At 23.9% G+C, this 8,791-nt stretch overlaps 1 pseudogene; it reads left to right on the forward strand.

Annotated features, from left to right (window-relative positions):
- Nucleotides 1–5,278: 5,278 nt before the first annotated feature.
- Nucleotides 5,279–6,822, forward strand: LOC143219546 (cytochrome c oxidase subunit 1 pseudogene; annotated as a pseudogene).
- Nucleotides 6,823–8,791: the final 1,969 nt, after the last annotated feature.

Genomic DNA, 8,791 nt, shown 5'->3' on the forward strand with positions numbered 1-8,791 from the left:
TGGCTCTGCACGCCAGCGCCCGAGCAGATCTCACGCCGCTCACCCGTGGGGGATCTATCCCGTCCGAAGACGGGGTCCCCTAGCCCGCGATATGGGCTTACAACTGCCCCCTCGAGGCAACCCCAAGCAACCGGCGGGGGGGGGGACGGACCAAGGCCCGCCCGCCCCAGGGCTCGAACCCGTTCTCGAGGTACCAGTGAATGCAGGGCCGTACCGGTCATACCCCACGTAAGGACACCTTACTTCCTGAATGAGGTGCTTGCTCACCTCGGCCTAGGTTCGGCCGACTCGGGCACCGTGGGACCGTCAAACCCATACTGCAGTGGTGCGCGAAGGCCCACCGCAGCCCCTGCGGGGTGGTTCTCGCTCAGTAAGGTATTGCCTAAAACTAATGTCTTTATACCAATTGATAGTGTTCTCCGACGGTTTGGCTCTCAACATTGTTATTCCTGCCGCCATTGAAGGTACGTATTTTTAATACTGTTCAGAGGATTTAATGCCGGTGTACCTGGTTTTACACTTGGTATCACAGGATACGTGAAGTTATTGGCTTAGCTGTTCATCTTTCAGGAAGGCTGGTAACTTCTCCAACGGTCTGACTCTCGATTTTACTACTCAGACATGATAATAAGTTGTCCCACCGCCGAAATGTCTACTGATATCATTTTGCGCGAACAATCAGCAAGGCACATCCTACTGTGTGTTTGGTTCACGGAAAGCAAGGTATTCGGTATCAAGTATGACTTTATACCAATTAATAATATTCTCGGACAGTTTGTCTATCAGCCTAAATATTCATAATAGGAATTATGGTGTCCACTGCCAATATTCTACAGCGGATTCACTCTCGGAATATCTCGTTTGACTATCGGTATGACAGGGCAGGTGAATCTATTGACTTAGCCGTTCGTCACTCACAGAATGTGGTTACGATCTCGAACGGTTTGACACTTGATCGTCCAATTCATACATGAAGTTAAGGTGCCCGTCACTGAAATGGAGACTAACTTGTTTCTCCGAACACGAAGTTATACTCAAGAGACAACTGGTTAGGTTCATGGAGGGTAAGGTCTTCGGTAAGACTTTCGACATTACAATCAATATGTAACGTTCTACAAATGGTTGACACTGTACGTTAATAATCAAACAGTGTACTATGGTATCTACTGCCAATAATCTACAGCGGATTGACTCTCGGATTACCTGGTTTGCATATCGGAATTGCAGGATAGGTGAAGTTATTCACTTAGCCGTCCCAGTCTCAAAGATGGTGGGATCGCTCTCGAGCGGATTGACTGTCGATTTGACTTTTGATACCTGAGATTAAGGCATCCGTATGCTAAAATGTCTACTAATTTCATTCCGTGAGGAGAATGGCTCTCGCTAAAACGGGTTTTGAACTTGGCCGGTAATGTAGTCAGAAAAAAGAACGACTCTATAGAAAATGGTACTCTCCTCCGACGGACTGACCATCTGCTGTAATCTTCGTACAGTGAATTAACGGTTCTATTGCCAGTACTGTCCAGCGAACTTACTCCTGAAATTCTACGCTTGAGACTCAGATTCACAGTATAGGTGAACCTGTTGAATCAGCCGTTCCACTCTCACACATGGTGGCAACGTTTTCAACCGCTTAGACCCTCGATCTTCTAATACATACATGTAGTTAAGTTGCCCATCATTGGAATGAAGACTAATTACTTTCTCTGAAGGCGAAGTTATACTCTCGATGATGCCGGTGAGATTCGAGGAAGATAACGCTTTCGGTAAACGTTTGACTTGATACCAATTGGTAACTTTCTTAGACGGCTTGACGCTCTACTTTAGTACTCAAATCGTGAATTAAGGTGTCTATTGCCAATAATGCCCAGCGTATTTGCACGCGGAATACTTCGTTTGACTTTCGGAATCGCAGGATACGTGAATAAATTGACATGGCCGTTCGGCACTCAGGGAAGGTCGTAAATTTCTCGATATGTTTCACATTCAATCTTAGAATTCATACATGAAATTAATGTGCCCGTGTCTAAAGTATATACTAACATGCTCCACCAAACACGAAGACATAATCACGATGCAGCGGGTTAGAGCCTCCGAAAGTATGGCCTTCGGTAAAAAGTTTGACTATATACCAATAGGGAGCGTTCAACAACGGTTTGATTCTGTTAATTAATATTCATACCATGAAATTGCGTGTCTAATGCCAATACTGTTCAGCGGGTTCAGACGTGGACTACCTGGTTCGACTAGTATTGTGGTGAGCTGTTTATATTGCATATATAATCTGAAAATTTGTTGTATTGAAATTTTCCACTGTAGACAAATTTTATTGCGTAAAATTTGTTCTATTGATATTTTCGACTAGTATTGTGGTGAGTTTATTTTATTGCATATATAATATGAAAATTTGTTCTATTGAAATTTTCTACTGTTGACAAATTTTATTGTGGAAAATTTGCTCTATTGATATTTTCGGCTAGTATTGTGGTGGGCTAATTTTATTGCATATATAATAAGAAAATTTGTTGTAATGAAATTTTCTACTGTAGATAAATTTTATTGTGTAAAACTTGTTCTATTGATATTTTCGACTAGTATTGTGGTGAGTTTATTTTATTGCATAAATAATATGAAAATTTGTTCTATTGAAATTTTCTATTGTTGACAAATTTTATTGTGGAAAATTTGTTCTATTGATATTTTCGGCTAGTATTGTGGTGGGCTAATTTTATTGCATATATAGTAAGAAAATCTGTTCCATTGAAATTTTCTACTGTTGACAAATTTTATTGAATTTAAAATATAAATTAGCTGATTACTATGCATATAGATACATAATCTGTCGATATATTATAGAATAATGTTTTATATGAAATATATATATAATAATTAATTTTATACTATTCTAGTAGTATGAATAATTAATTTTATACTATGTTAGTCGAGTAGTATAAATTAATATATTATAAATAATTAAATTTATATTATTTTAGTCGAGTAGTGTAAATTAATTTATTATAAATAATTAGTTTTATACTATTTTAGTCGTGTAGTATAAAGTAATTTATTATGAATAATTAATTTTATACTATTTTAGTCGAGTAGTATAAATTAATTTATTATAAATAATTAATTTAAACTATTTTAGTAGTATTAATGATTAATTTTATATCATTTTAGTTGGGTAGAATATAATTATAATTAAATTATAATATTAGTTTATCAAATAATTATATTTCAAAATGTGATTTATTTAATATCAATAGGTTTATTAATCATTTCGTAATAATTTATTTAAAATCTATGAATATCAAATAAATAGTCATTTAATGAAGTTTATTAATAATTTAATTTATTTAAGTATACACAACCTGTAAATATTAAAAATTGTTTAATATTAATACGTTTATTAATTATTTAATATATTTAAAAATAAAAAATTTATAAGTATTACAATTTATTATAATATTTTATAGGTTTATTAATTTAATAATGATAAAAAACCTATAAATATTAAATGAATATAGTTTATTAATATTTATACGTTTATTTATTATTTAATATATTTAAGGATACAGAACCTATGAAATATTAAAAATTATTTACTTTAATGTTTTATGGGTTTATTAATTTAACATAGTAATGGATATAAAACCTATATATATTAAATAAATATAGTTTGTTAATACTTATAAGTTTATTATTTATTTAATTTATTTATGGATACAAAACCTATAAATATTAAAAATTGTTTACTTTAATATTTTATAGGTTTATTAATTATTTATAATAATCGTTTATATATGTATATATATATATATATATATATATATTATTTAATTTAATTTAATTAATTCCATAAAATTTAGAATTTTATATGCTTATACATTAAAATATATATATATATATATATACAATTGTAATATTTCTGTCAAATGGAATATTTTGATAAGATATTCGTGAAAATTTATTTACTATTATTAGTTACAAAAATTTTAAAATAATTTTAAAAATTATAGTATAATTTAATTTTAAATAAATTATATAAATTAATTTTAAAATATAAATCTATAAATTTTATATATTTAACTTTTATTATATATTTATTTTTTTTATTATTATCAAATATTATTTTAAAGTGATTTATATTTGAGATTGTAATATTCAATAGAATTATAATAATTAATTTAAATTCTAATAATAAATTATCGAGTTTATTGATTTTTTATATATCAGTTATTTCTTGAATTTTAATGGCAATTTTTATATTAAATTTTATACATTTGAATGAAATAATTTATTTGAAAAATTTATTAAATTAATTTTTATTTATTTCATTTATAATAAAATTAGGATTATTTCCTTTTAATTTTTTATTAATTAAATCCTATGAGTTAAGAAATTGAAATTGTATTTTTTATCTCCAACTATAATATAATTCATTACTTTAAATTTTTATTGTTTAATTTTGAAATTAGATTATAAAATAATTTTATTTGGAATTTTTAGAATTATATATTTATCTATTTATATATTAGAATTAATTAATATAAAAAAAAGAATTAGATGTTCAACTTTAATATGAAATTATATATTAATTATTGTGTATTATATTAACGTAAAATATTTTTATTTATTAATATTATTTAATATATTAATTATTTATATATTCTATTCTGTATTATCTAAATATAAATTTATAAATAATAATTGAAATAATTTTACATTAAATTATAAAAATAATTTAATTATTTTATTTCTATTAATTTTATTAATATATTCAATATTACCAATTTCTTCCTTTTGTTATTAAATGCTTATTAATTAAAAATTTTATATATATTATTGAATATAATATATTTATTAGACTACTAATTATATTAATCAGATATATTTATCTATATTGTTATATAGAAATTATTATATTTTTATATATAAGTATAAATTTTTCTTTTAATTTTTTATTAATTTTAATTTTATGTTTAATTTTTTAATATTATTTTTTTCAATATTTAATATTTTAATAGTATTTACATTTAATATTCTATAAAAATTAAATACTTAATATATTTTATTTACATAATTTAAAATTTGCAATTTAATGTTTTTTAAACTATAATTAAAAATTAATAAATATAAAAAGTATTATGTCTGATAAAAGAAATAAATTTTAAATCTATTAATAAAAATTAAAAATTTTTTAATACTATAAAAATTATAAGTTAAATTAAAAACAATTAATTTTCAAAATTAGAAATAAATTTTAATTTAAATTTTAATTAAGTGGTTAATATAAACAAATCATAAAGGTATTGGTATTCCATATTTTATATTAAATATATGATCAGGAATAATTGGTTCATCCTTAATGTTTTTAATTCGTGTAGAATTAAGAATTCCTGGAATATTTTTAAATAATGATCAATTGTATAATTCTTTAATTATCAGTCACGCATTTTTAATAAATTTTTTTATAATTATAACTTTCATAATTGGAGGATTTGGTAATTGATTAATTCCTTTAATATTAAGTTCACCTGATATATCATTTGCTCGAATAAATAATATTAGATTTTGGCACTACCTCCTTTATTATTATTATTATTAACTAGAAGAATTTTTAATTTTATATCTGAAACTGATTGAACTGTATGTCCACCTCTATCTAGTTATATTTTTCATTCATCTCCTTCTGTAAATTTTACATTTTTTTGTTTATATATGTCTGGTATTCCATCACTTCTCGGAGCTACAAATTTAATAACTACAATTATATGAACAAAAAATTTTAGATCAGCTTTAGATACAATACCTTTATTTCCTTGATCTCATTTTATTACAATAATTTTACTACTATTATCTTTACCTGTAGTAGCAGGAGCTATTACAATATTATTTTTTGATCGTAATTTTAATACATCTTTCTTTGATCCTATAAGAGGAGGAGATCCTGTATTATATCAACATTCATTTTGATTTTTTGGTCATCCAGAAGTTTATATCTTAATTCTACCTGGTTTTGAATTAATTTCTCAAATTATTATAAATGAAAGTGGTAAAATAGAAGTATTTGGTGATTTAGGAATAATCTATGCAATACTCGGGATTGGATTTTTAGGCTTTATTGTTTAAGCTCATCATATATTTCCTATTGGATTAGATGTAGATACTCGTGCTTATTTTATTTCAGCAACTATAGTTACTGCTGTTCCTAGTGGAATTAAAGTTTTTAGATGATTAGCAAATGATTATGGTTCAAAATTTAAAATAAATTATTCTATTATATGATCTTTAGGTTTCATTTTACTATTTGCATTTGGAGGATTAACAGGAATTATATTATCTAATTCATCAATTGGTTTTATTTTACGTGATACATATTATGTTGTTGCTCATTTTCATTATGTTTTAACAATAGGAGCTGTTTTTTCTATAATTTCAAGATTTATTCACTGATATCCTTTAATTACTGGCTTGATATTAAATAAAAAATGATTAGTATATCAATTTCTAATAATGTTTATTGGAATAAATTTAACATTTTTTCTTCGACATTTTTTAGGTTTAATAGGAATACCTGGACATTATTCTGATTATCCTGATTCTTATTACTGCTGTAATCTATTATCTTCAGTTTGTTCTATTATTCCATTAAATAGAATAACTTTTTTAGTATTTTTAATTCTATAGAGTTTAACTTATAAACGTTTATTATTACTTATATTTTTTCAATCTTCTTTAGAATGATTAATAAATTACCCTCCATTAAATTATTCATTTAATGAGTGTAGAATTTTAATAATTAGAAAATTTTATACGGCAGTAAAGTGCAATGAATTTAAAATTCAATTATATAAAATTCAATTTTATTATTAAAAATAGCGACATGAAATATATCTTTTTTTCAAAATTAAAATTCATTTTACTATGATAAATTAACATATTTTCATAATTTTATTATAATATTTATATTAATAATTATTGTTCTTACTTCATATTTAATTGCTGATATTTTAAATAATAAATATATTAATTTATATTTATTAAAGGATCATTTAATTGAAGTAATTTGAACAATTATTCCAATAATTATTTTATTATTTACTTGTTTTCCATATTTAATGATTTTATATTATATTGATCAATTATTAAATCCTTTTTTTCATTTGAATCAATTGGTCGTCAATGATATTGATCTTATTAATATTCTGATTTTAATAATACTGAATTTGATTCATATATATTACTATATGAATCAATAAATCAGTTTCTATTATTAGATACAGATAATCGAATAGTTTATCCTATAAAATTACATTTACGTTTATTAGTTTTATCATCTGATGTAATTCATTCTTGATCTGTACCATCTTTAGGTGTTAAAATTGTTGCAATTACAGGACGAAATAAACAATTTAATTTATTTTGTTTACGAGCTAGATTATATTTTGGACAATGTTCTGAATTTTGTGGTATAAATCATAGATTTATGCCTATTACTGTTGAAGGAACATATTTAATTAATTCTATAAAATGAATTAAAAATAAAGATTAATTTAAAAATTAGTTAAAATATATAACATTAAATTGTCAATTTAAAATTAATATCCTTTATTATTTTTTAAATATTTAAATCATTAAGTATCTTAAATTTAAAAGAATTGATCTTTTAAATCAATAAGAGTAAAAATTGCTTTTAATGAATTCCACAAATAAGACCAATTTTTTTGTGTGAACTATATAAGTTTATAATTTTTAACTTATTATATTTAATAATTAATTTAAACTATATATTAATTAATTTTAATTAAAATTTAAAAAAATTCATTTTAATAAATGAGTATTAATTTTATAAATTTATTTGAACTATTTGATCCAATAATTAGAATAAATAATTATAGAATTTTTATTTCTAATTGAATACTTATTTATTTTCCTACTATATTTTATATAACTTTATTCAATAACTATTATATTACTTTAAATTGAATTAATATTTTATTTATTAAATTTATTAAATTATTATGTAAAGAATTCATTATAATTAATAAATATAATTCAAATATTATTATGTTTATAAATTTATTAATATATATTCTTATTACTAATTTTTTAGGATTAATTCCTTATGTACTTACTCCAACAAGACATTTATTATTTAATTTAATATTATCATTAACATTATGAATAGCTATAATTTTATATGTAATAATTAATTCGTATAAATTATTCTTTATTCATGTAGTACCTTCAAATTCACCCTTATATTTAATAAATTTTATAGTAATTATTGAATTAATTAGAAATATTATTCGTCCGTTAACTTTATCAGTTCGATTATGTGCTAATTTAATTTCCGGTCATTTAATTTTAACATTATTAGGCAATTTTATTTTAAATTTTTTGAATTTAATCTTTATTTCTTTTTGAATTCAAAATATTTTAATAATTTCAGAAATTTCTGTCATTTATTCAAGCTTATGTATTTTCAATATTAATATCTATAATTATTCTGAATATTAAAATTTTATGATAAAAAAAATTTTCCTTATTATTTAGTTACATTAAGACCTTGACCTTTATTTGTATCATTAAATTTAATAAATTCAATAATTGATTTGATTAACTTAATATATTTCAAATTTAATTATCAATTATTAATAATAATTTTCTATATAATTTCAGTTTTTATTTTATGAATACGAGGTATTATTCGTGATAGAACTTATCAAGGACATCATACAAATTATGTAATAAATTTTTTAAAATTTTGTACAATTTCATTTATTTT

The sequence above is a fragment of the Lasioglossum baleicum genome, unplaced genomic scaffold (genome assembly GCF_051020765.1).
Source record: "Lasioglossum baleicum unplaced genomic scaffold, iyLasBale1 scaffold0054, whole genome shotgun sequence".
Classification (NCBI taxonomy): domain Eukaryota; kingdom Metazoa; phylum Arthropoda; class Insecta; order Hymenoptera; family Halictidae; genus Lasioglossum; species Lasioglossum baleicum.